A 10071-nucleotide genomic window follows, 5' to 3' on the forward strand; every position below is an offset into this window, starting at 1 on the left:
AGAAAACACACGAGCACCCTGTAACTGATCAAATAGGTCATCAATACGAGGCAAAGGATACCGGTTCTTCACCGTAACTTTGTTCAACTAACGATAATCAATACACATGCGCATAGAACCATCCTTCTTCTTCACAAACAAGACAGGAGCACCGCATGGTGAAACACTAGGCCGAATAAAACCCTTATCAAGCAATTCCTGTAACTGCTCCTTCAACTCCTTCAACTCAGGAGGAGACATACGGTAAGGAGGAATAGAAATGGGTTGAGTGCCCGGCAACAAATCAATGCCTAAATCAATATCTCTGTCGGGCGGCATGCCCGGAAGATCAGCTGGAAACACATCAGAGAAATCCCGTACTACTGGGACAGAATCAACTGTAGGGGTATCAATACTGACATCTCTCACATAAGCTAGATACACGTCACACCCCTTCTCAACCATTCGCTAAGCTTTAAGAAATGAAATAACTCTACTGGAAGTGTGATCTAAGGTACCCCTCCACTCTACTCGCGGTACACCTAGCATAGCCAGCGTCATGGTTTTGGCGTGACAATCAAGAATAGCATAATGGGGTGACAACCAGTCCATGCCCAGGATAACATCAAAATCTACCATGCTGAGCAATAACAAATCGGCTCTGGTCTCAAAACCACTAAGAGCAATCAAACATGACCGATAAACGCGGTCCACAATGAGAGAATCTCCCACAGGAGTAGAATCGTAAATACGAGAACTCAAAGAATACCGAGATATGCCCAATGCGGGGCAAAATAAGAGGACACATAAGAATAAGTGGAGCCTGGATCGAATAGAACCGATGCATCTCTATGACAGACCGAAACAATACCTGTGATGACAGAATCGGAGGCAACTGCCTCAGTATGGGCAAGAAGGGCATAGTATCTGGCCTGGCCTCCCCCTCTAGGGCGACCTCTACCTCCCCGACCTCCACCTCTAGCTGGCTGGGCAGTGGGGTAGCAATTGGTGCTGTGATCATAGCCTGGGAACTCTGCGGAGCACGCTGTGGCTGAGAAGTCTGCGGAGGTGCACCCCTCCTAAGTCTGGGGCAATCCCTCACTATATGGTGTGTGTCGCCACACTTAAAACAAGCTCTGGGAGGATGTGGCGGCTGTGACTGGCTCGGGCCAGGTCTCCTGGACTGATCACTGAAAGCACCCCGTGCAGGAGGCGCACTAGATACCAGAGGTGCATAATAAGGCTCCTGAGGTCTAGGAGGAGCTGGAATACCACTGGTTGCTGGAAGAGCTGAATGAACGGGGCGACTCATATAACCCCTACCATGATGAACTGCAGCTAGGGCACGGGCACCAGAATAATGGCCCGACTCTCGAGACCTCTTGGCCTCTCTCTCCTCTCTATCCCGAGCATGCATGCCCTCTACTCTCCTACCAATGCTCACCACCTGCTGATAAGAAATATCCATCTCCAACTCCCAGGCCATGCTAGATCTGATGCTGGGAATAAGCCCCTCAATAAACCGGCAAACTCTCTCACAAATCGTAGAACCAAGGCCGGTGCATGCCTAGCTAAGTCACTGAAACGGACAGCATACTCCAAAATAATCATAGAACACTCGCGCAAATGCTTAAACTCCGCGCGCCATGAGTCCCTGAGGCTCTAAGGGACATACTCTCTCAAGAGCATATCTGAAAACTGAGTCCATGTAAGGGAAGCTTCCTCAGCTGGACTGTCTAACTCAAAAGTACGCCACCACTGATAGGCTGCTCCTCAAAGCTGGAAGGCAGTGAAAGAAACCCCACTCGATCCCTATATACCCATTGTGTGGAGGATACGATGGAACTCCTCCAAAAATCCCTAAGCGTCCTCCGATGATAGACCACTGAATGTAGGAGGCTGGTACTTCTTGAACCTCTCAAGCCTCTTCTGCTCCTCCTCTGAAGCTACTACCCTATCCTCGGGCTGAACTGGGGCTACATGCGGTGCCGGTATAATCTCTGGGACCTGATAAACATGCACTCGCCGCTCAGGAGTACGGGAGGCGGGAGTCTGTGCTCCTCCCCTGGCCTAAGATGTGGCTGCAGCAAGGGGAAGTAACCCTGACTGAGCTAGAGTGGTGTACGTGCTCATGAACTGTGCAAGGGTCTCCTGGAGAGCTGGAGTAGTAGTAGCAGTAGGTGTATCAGGCGTCTGGGCTCCGATTGGAGCTACTGGTGGCTCCTCTATAGCAGCTCGCACGGGTGCTTTGCTGCACCACGTGCGCGTCCTCGGCCTCTACCCCGGCCCCGACCTCTGACAGCTCTGGCAGGGGGTGCAGGTGCCTGGTCATCTCCGGTAGCTCATGTCCTCACCATCTATAAGAGAATAGAAGACAGAGGTTTAGAATTTTGATGTCAAAAATCTCGCACGACAAGGAAGTCAAATGAAGTGGAATTTTCCTAACAGTTACATAGCCTCTCGTAGATAAGTACAGACGTTTCCCTACCGATCCGCGAGACTCTAATAAACCGGCTTGTGATTCATGACTCCTATGAACCTAGAGCTCTGATACCAACTTGTCACGGCCCAAGTTCTCCCTCCATGAACTGTCGTGATGGCACTTAGTCTCTACGACTAGGTAAGCCTAATAATTTGCGGAAAAAGAATTTAAAAGTTACGAAACTAGCAAATTACGAGTAATATACAAAAGAAAGTTATAAGGCCGCTCGGCATATACAACAACACTCTTTTAAACATAACAAAACAAAACACTCCCAAAACCCGGAATCTCATGAATCACAAGCTAACGAAATTACATAAGGATTCTAACTCCAGAAATCTAATAACAAAGGAAATACAAGGAAAAATCTATAATAGTAGGAAGAGTAGAAAGGAACTTCTAGGTCTGCGGACACGGCAGATATACCTCGAAGTCTCTGAAAATTGCCTCGACTCACTGATAGTACGAGTGAGCAGAAGAACCTAGATCTGCACACGAAAAACATGTGCAGGAAAGGGCATGAGGACACCACAGTGGTACCCAGTAAGTGTCAAGCCTAACCTCGGTCGAGTTGTGACGAGGAAGGTCCGGGCCCTACTGGTTATATAAATATATAATAAGGTAAAACAGTATAGAACGTGAAAGTGTAATTAAAGATGCTAACAGTCAAATAAATGTGAAATCTCAGAAAGGAAATAACTCAGTAAGTAGTGATAACAACGGGGGATCTCCCAAGATAACGTCCTGTAGTCCCAATATAAATGTGCCGAGGATCTCCTGGGATACCGTTCCATAGTCCAAAAGTAAATAACCAGTACAGGGGGATCTCTCGGGATACCGTCCCTTAGTCCCAAATATAAAGGTGCAAGGGGATCTCCCGGAATACCGATCTGTAGTCTTAAAGTAAACAAACAAGGGGATCTCCTGGGATACCATCCCGTAGTCCTAAAGTAAAACACACAACAGTCTCAAGAAAGGAATCAACAGTTTATTCAAGAAAATAGGAATTTCTACTCTAAATATGCTACACAGAAACCAAGTAAGTAGATAAGGCAGATAAGGCAGTTAAGTCACATAATCATGCTTTCCTAAGCTAAACAGGAAACTTCAAGAATAAGTATTGCTCAATTAAAGGAAAACACAGATAATTACTTAATGAAAATGGGGTTTTTCAACAATTAGCACGTGTACGCACTCGTCACCTCATGTACACGGCATTCATATAACAACAGTACCAAAACTCCTAAGGGGAGTTCCCCCACACAAGGATAGGCAAGCCACTTACCTCGAACCAAGCTCAATCAATACGAAATCACGCCCTTGCCACGAGTATCCAACTCCGAGTGGCCCAAATCTAATCAAATAAACTTCATAATGTAAATACAACTACAAACAACGAGTTTAGCTAAAGGAATCGAAGCTAAGGCAAGAAAATAGAAAGCACCCAAGAATCCTCACCGGGCCCACATCTCGGAATTGGGTAAAGGTCACGAATTATGAACACCCATTCACTCACGAGTCTAACCATACCAAAATCACTCAAATCCGATACCAAAATCTCGATCAAAATCCCAAAATTCGGCCTATGAACTTTTCTCAAATTCTCCCAATCTTTCACCTCAAATCTGAAATTAAATGATAAAACTAACAATAGATTAATGCATTAGAACCAGATTAGAGTTAGAATTCATTACCCAATCTTTCTCCTTCAAAATCTATCCGGAAATCTCCCTCCACCGAGCTCCAATTCGATTTTTAGAGTTATGAACTCAAACCCTCGATTTCTCTCTTTTCTGCCCAGCGATTTCTGCTCTTGTGAGGGGTTAACCGCACCTGCGATCCCGCTTCTGCGGCCAATACTCCGCACCTGCGGAATTTCATTAAACGGCCAGATTCCGCACCTGCGCTCCTTACCTCGCAGATGCGGTTCCGCTTCTGCAGTCCTTGAGACGCATCTGCGACCCTTTGCCCTTATGCCTTAGACCGCATCTACAGTTGCCAACCCGCTTCTGCGGCGCCGCACCTGCGGTCCAAGCTCCGCAGGTGCGAAACCAACAGGTTCAGCAAAGATCAAAAATTTCCTAAGTCCAATTCAATTTCCGTTAAGCATCCAAAGCTCACCCGAGACCCCCAGGACCTCAACCAAACATGCCAACCAATCCTAAAACATCATACGAACATAGTCCAACCCTCAAATCACCTCAAACAACGCTAAAACCACAAATCACCCTCCAATCCAAGCCTAATGAACTTGAAATGTCAAGAATTCTACAACCGATGTCGAACCCAACCAAACCATGTTCGACTGACCCCAAATTTTGCACACAAGTCACATTCAACACTACGGAACTATTCCAACTTTTTGAATCAGATTCCGACCCCGATATCAAACTTTCACTATCGATCCGGAAACTTCAGAAATTCAACTTTTGGCATTTCAAGCCTAAATAAGCTACGGACCTCCAAAACACAGTCCGCACACACTTCTAAGCTCGAAATCACTCAAAGGAGCTAACGGAATCGACGGAACTCCATTCCGAGGCCATCTTCACTTTGTTCCAACTACGGTCCACATTCTAAAGCTTAAGCTCTCATTTAGGGACTAAGTGTCCCAAAACACTCCGAAACTCAAAACGAATCTTCCCGGCAAACCACAATAGCAGAAATAAACACGGGGAAAGCAGTTAATAAGGGATCGGGGCATAAATTCTCAGAACGACCGGCCGGGTCGTTACACAAATCCTCTATAATCTCATGAATGCTCTTAATCCCTTCAAGCTCATATGGATTACTACGACTCATCCTAATATTAAAGTACTGGATGTAACATCCTTCCCCCCTTTAGAAACATTCATCCTCAAATGTTAACTCTTAAAGATTTACAAAATTTTCTCTAGCGTCTCCTTTGTAAACTAAACTAAACCCAACATTTATCTGCTCGACTATTCACAACCTTTTGTACTTGAGTATCTCGTATCTTCTTCACCTTTACCTTACTTACCTTTCAATATCACATCGTATCTTCTGTCGCTTTCATAACCTCCCTTCCACATAGGTAAAAATTACATCTACGCCTTAAAGCTCTATTGTGGTAGCACCTATGGTGCATACAAAATTTGGTGGAGACTCCCATAAGTGAGACTCTACTCGGCACGGCTTGTAGACTTCCTAGGACACGACCTGCTCTGATACCACTTTGTCACGCCCCAAACTAGGGAGGTGTGGCTAGCACCCGATGCCGTACTAGCCCGAGCGAATCACTCTGTAACTTATTTGTTTTCTCTTTTGTAACTATCATGGGCCAACATGGCCACAACTCATAATGTGTAACTATAAGTGGTCAAATATTGTATCAATGAACCATCGTTCTTAAAACATGAGTACATATGGGCCGTCAAGGCCTCTGACATACTTTACAGAATGAACCTCTGTCTACAAAGCCTTTAAGATTATTTGACATCAAATGGAACAATGTACCGGCCTATCCATAAGTCTGTAGCAAAACTCTGACACGATGACTTACAGACTTGGCTGCACTCCGAATGGGTGAGTCTTACCGATCTTTCGTTGAATGCTAACCTTCTCTACTATGAGGGCTCGTTAAACTTATTATCTATACTTGCAGGCGTGAATGCAGTGTCCCCAACAAAAGGACGTCAGTACGAATAATGTACTGAGTATGTAAGGCAGAACTGAAACATAATCATAAGTCAACATTAATTAAAGAGATATAAGAATCAACTTGAATTTTTGTATATGCATACTTACTATACTTTATATATATATATATATATATATATATATATATATATATATATATATATATATATATATATATATATATATAATGCTTCCCTTTTGAGACTAATATCCATATCGTATGATGCATGACTGCCCAACTGATCAGTGGTAACTGCCCGACCGACCGTAGCGTGATGGTAAATGCATGACTGCCCGATCGGCCATAGCTCGGTGGTAAATATGTAACTGCCCAATCGGCGGTAGCGGGATGGTAAATGAAGATTCATGTCCTCCCAACCGGCTATAGCACGATGGTAAATGAATATGCATGACTGCCCAACTGGCCATAGCACGATGGTAAATGCAGGAAGATGCATATATCACTATGTAACGACCCGACCAGTCATTCTGAGCAATTGTTCTTCGCTCGGTAATTTTCGGGCATGAATATCTCCGTATGATGTATTATGACTTATGTGAATCGTCGTTTTTGGTTTCCAGGTTATTCGGAATTAATTTGCAAGAATGATTCTTAACTAGAAGCTTTAAATTTGAATGGTTTGACCAAGTTTGACTTTTTAGTATTTGACCTCGAATTGGATTTCAGATGGTTCTGTTAGATCCGTTGAGTGATTTTACACTTAGGAGCGCATCCGCATCGTGATTTGAAGGTCTTTTGTGGAATTTGGCTTGAAATGGTGAAAGTTGGAATTTTGGAAAGTTTGAACGGGAGTGGACTTTTTGATATCGGGGTCGGATTCTGATTTCGGAAGTTGGATCAGATCCGTAATGTTAAATGTGACTTGTGTGCAAAATTTGAGGTCAATCATACATGATTTGATAGGTTTCGACATCGGTTGAGGAAGTGTGAAGTTTCAAGTTCATTGATTTCAAATTGAGGTGTTATCCGTCTTTCGATATTGTTATTTGTGTTTTGAGACCTCAAGTAGGTCCGTTTGATGTTATTAGACTTTTTGGTATGTTTGGATGTGGTCTCGAGGGGCTCGGGTGAGTTTCAGATTGATTTCGGAGCATTTTGGAAATTTTGGCTAAGGTGTATCATTGCTGGTTCTGGTGTTTCCGTATCTACCAAAGTATGGGCACAGATGCGAGTCCGCAGATGTGGACAGCTAATCGCGGAAGCGAGGTTTTGCGCAGATGCGTGTTTGGGATTCGCACCTGCAAGGGCGTAGGAGCGGAAATGGTTCCGCAAGTGCGAGGGGTCACCTAATGAGTTGAAGTCGCAGAAACGAAGTGGTGACCGCAGATGCGGTGGTTGCAGATGCGACATTTTGACCGCAAATGCGGAATTTCTGGGCAGAAGCTATAAAATCGAGGGTTTTGGTTATTTCTTCATATTTTGAGATGTGGGACTCGGATTGAGGCGATTTTTGGAGCAATTTTCATCACAGGGATTGGGGTAAGTATTCTCCATTCAGCTTTGATTTTATTTCATGAATCTATCTTCATTTTTGGCAATTGGTTGATGAATTTAAAGAGGAAATTGGGGGTTTTGGCCTAAAGTTTCATAATATGAATTTTGGAGTTTTGAACACCGACTTGGAGTCGGATTTGAGTGAAACTAGTATGGTTGGACTCGTAATTGAATAGGTTGTCAGATTTTATGAGTTTTTTCGAGTTTCGAGCCGTAGGCCCGAGTGTGATTTATGACCGGATTTGGGATTTGACTTAGGATTCGATCTGTATCATTTGTAATTGCTTCCTTGGGCTTTATCTGATGTATTTGAGTTGTTTTGGCTAGTGTTGAGCCGTTCGGAGGTTGCTACGCGTGTGATGGCATTCTTGGAGCATCGCTTGGCTTGCTCGGCGTCGGAATCGGCTTGTTTAAGATAAGTAACTCTTCTAAACTTAGTGCTGAGTGTATAAAACCCCAAATTACGTGCTATGTGATTGATGTTGAGGTGACGCACATTCTAGGTGATAGGCGTGTGGGCGTGCACCCTGTGAGTTGTGACTCTGTTATTTCCAGAGCACTATTTAGTGGCCCCCTTTGTTGATATTTGAGTTCTTCACCATGTGATAAAGTAATGGGGTTGTACATCGTGCTAGATATCATGTTTAGGTTTTATGCTGATATTGTTGGGACCCCTAGCGGTCGTTTCTTGCTGTTGTCTTATTAATTTCATTGATATTTCGTACTCAGTCACATTCATGCATTCATATCATATCTCAGTCTCAGTTGTTACTTATTGATACATCATATCATTATTCCGGGTCAGTTTTCATGACATTGTGAGCCAGTGGGTGAGACTGGAGAGATTGATGACTGAGTGAGGCCGAGAGCCTGATTATGAGTGACGGTTATGGGATCGGGCTGCACGCTGCAGCATGTTTTATTGATTTATTCCATGATTGGCTTGTTATAGAGCTTGGGCCCTAGGAGCTCCTCCGGACTCTACATACCCATAGTGGGCGCGGATGATATTATTGAGGGATGGATTTCCCTGGACATGGATTTGTCCGAAGTACTTGATACCTGGAGATAAATTTCTCCACAGGGTTGGACTGCCCTTTTTCCTCGGTACTGGGTGACTTATAGTCAGTGTTGTATATGATCCGGGATGGATTTTCCTGGGCCGTATGGGCCATATACAGTACCGAGTGGTTGAGTATGATGAATGAAAAGTGTGATATTGTGAGGTTGAGTACTCTGAGAGTGTGAGTACATGATTCATCTCTGAGATACATGTCATTGGCATGCATATATGGCATACATGCATAGAGATGCATTTTCCTCATGTTGTACGGTATCGCATCATTCATGACTTTTTACACACATTGATATGTAGGCATAGAGTGGTATTTCACGCTTATAATTTGGAAAGGAAATGAAACATTCTTATTGTGGAAAGGATTTTTCAGGAAAATTACATTTTTCAAACCATCTTATAATTCTTCGATAATTTCGATAAAGGATTTGGGTTTTTACTAAAAATCTTGAAAAGTGGAACTATTTTCGGAAAAACTGTGCAAAAGCTGAATATTTTACCTCTGAGGTTATGTCCTTGTTTATATGCTCTACGTTGTATGAACTGCTATTGGTTATTTGTGTTGGACCCGACCTATGTTCCAGCTCGTCACTGTTTTCAACTTGAGGTTAGGTTTGTTACTTTTTGAGTACATGGGGTCGGTTGTACTCATACTGCACTTCCTGCACATTGCGTGCAGATCCCGGATGTCGACGTTGCTGCATTCTATGGTTGCTGGATTTGAAGGCGTACCTGCGTTCTTGCTGTAGCTGCCTCTTGTTCACGGTAGCCTTAGATTACCAAAATTCTATTTGTGTACTTTTCAAATAAAGGATGTATTTTCTTCATATCAGCCTTGTAAACTCTATTCTTAGAAGCTCATGATTTGTACTACCAGTCCTTGGGAAATGTAATAGATCCAGATAATTTATTTTGTTTAATTGACTTATTTGCAATATTGAAATTGGATAGTTATTGGTTGGCTTACCTAGCAGGTTGGGCTAGGTACAATCACGACTAGCGGATTTTGGGTCGTGACAGATTGGTATCAGAGCTCTAGGTTCATAGGTTCTACAAGTCATGAGCAAGCGTCTAGTAGAGTTTTGCGGATCAGTATGATGACGTCCATACCTATCTTCGAGAGGCTACAGGACATTTTGGATATACATCCCATTTTTTCTTTTCTTATCGTGCGGCATTGATTTAGCTTGAAGAGTAACTCTTTGAATTCCTTCCACGCATTCGTATGCGCATGTGAGCGCTCGGTATTAGCTGTGCATCGACGGCTTGTAATTCTATGGAAGAGGTGCAAAATGTGATTCTGGTATGCTGATGATGGGCTAGTCTGGAGGACTTGAGGCCGGGTTTTGACTGTAGTTT

Source organism: Nicotiana attenuata, chromosome 11 (assembly GCF_001879085.1).
Source record: "Nicotiana attenuata strain UT chromosome 11, NIATTr2, whole genome shotgun sequence".
NCBI classification, from domain to species: domain Eukaryota; kingdom Viridiplantae; phylum Streptophyta; class Magnoliopsida; order Solanales; family Solanaceae; genus Nicotiana; species Nicotiana attenuata.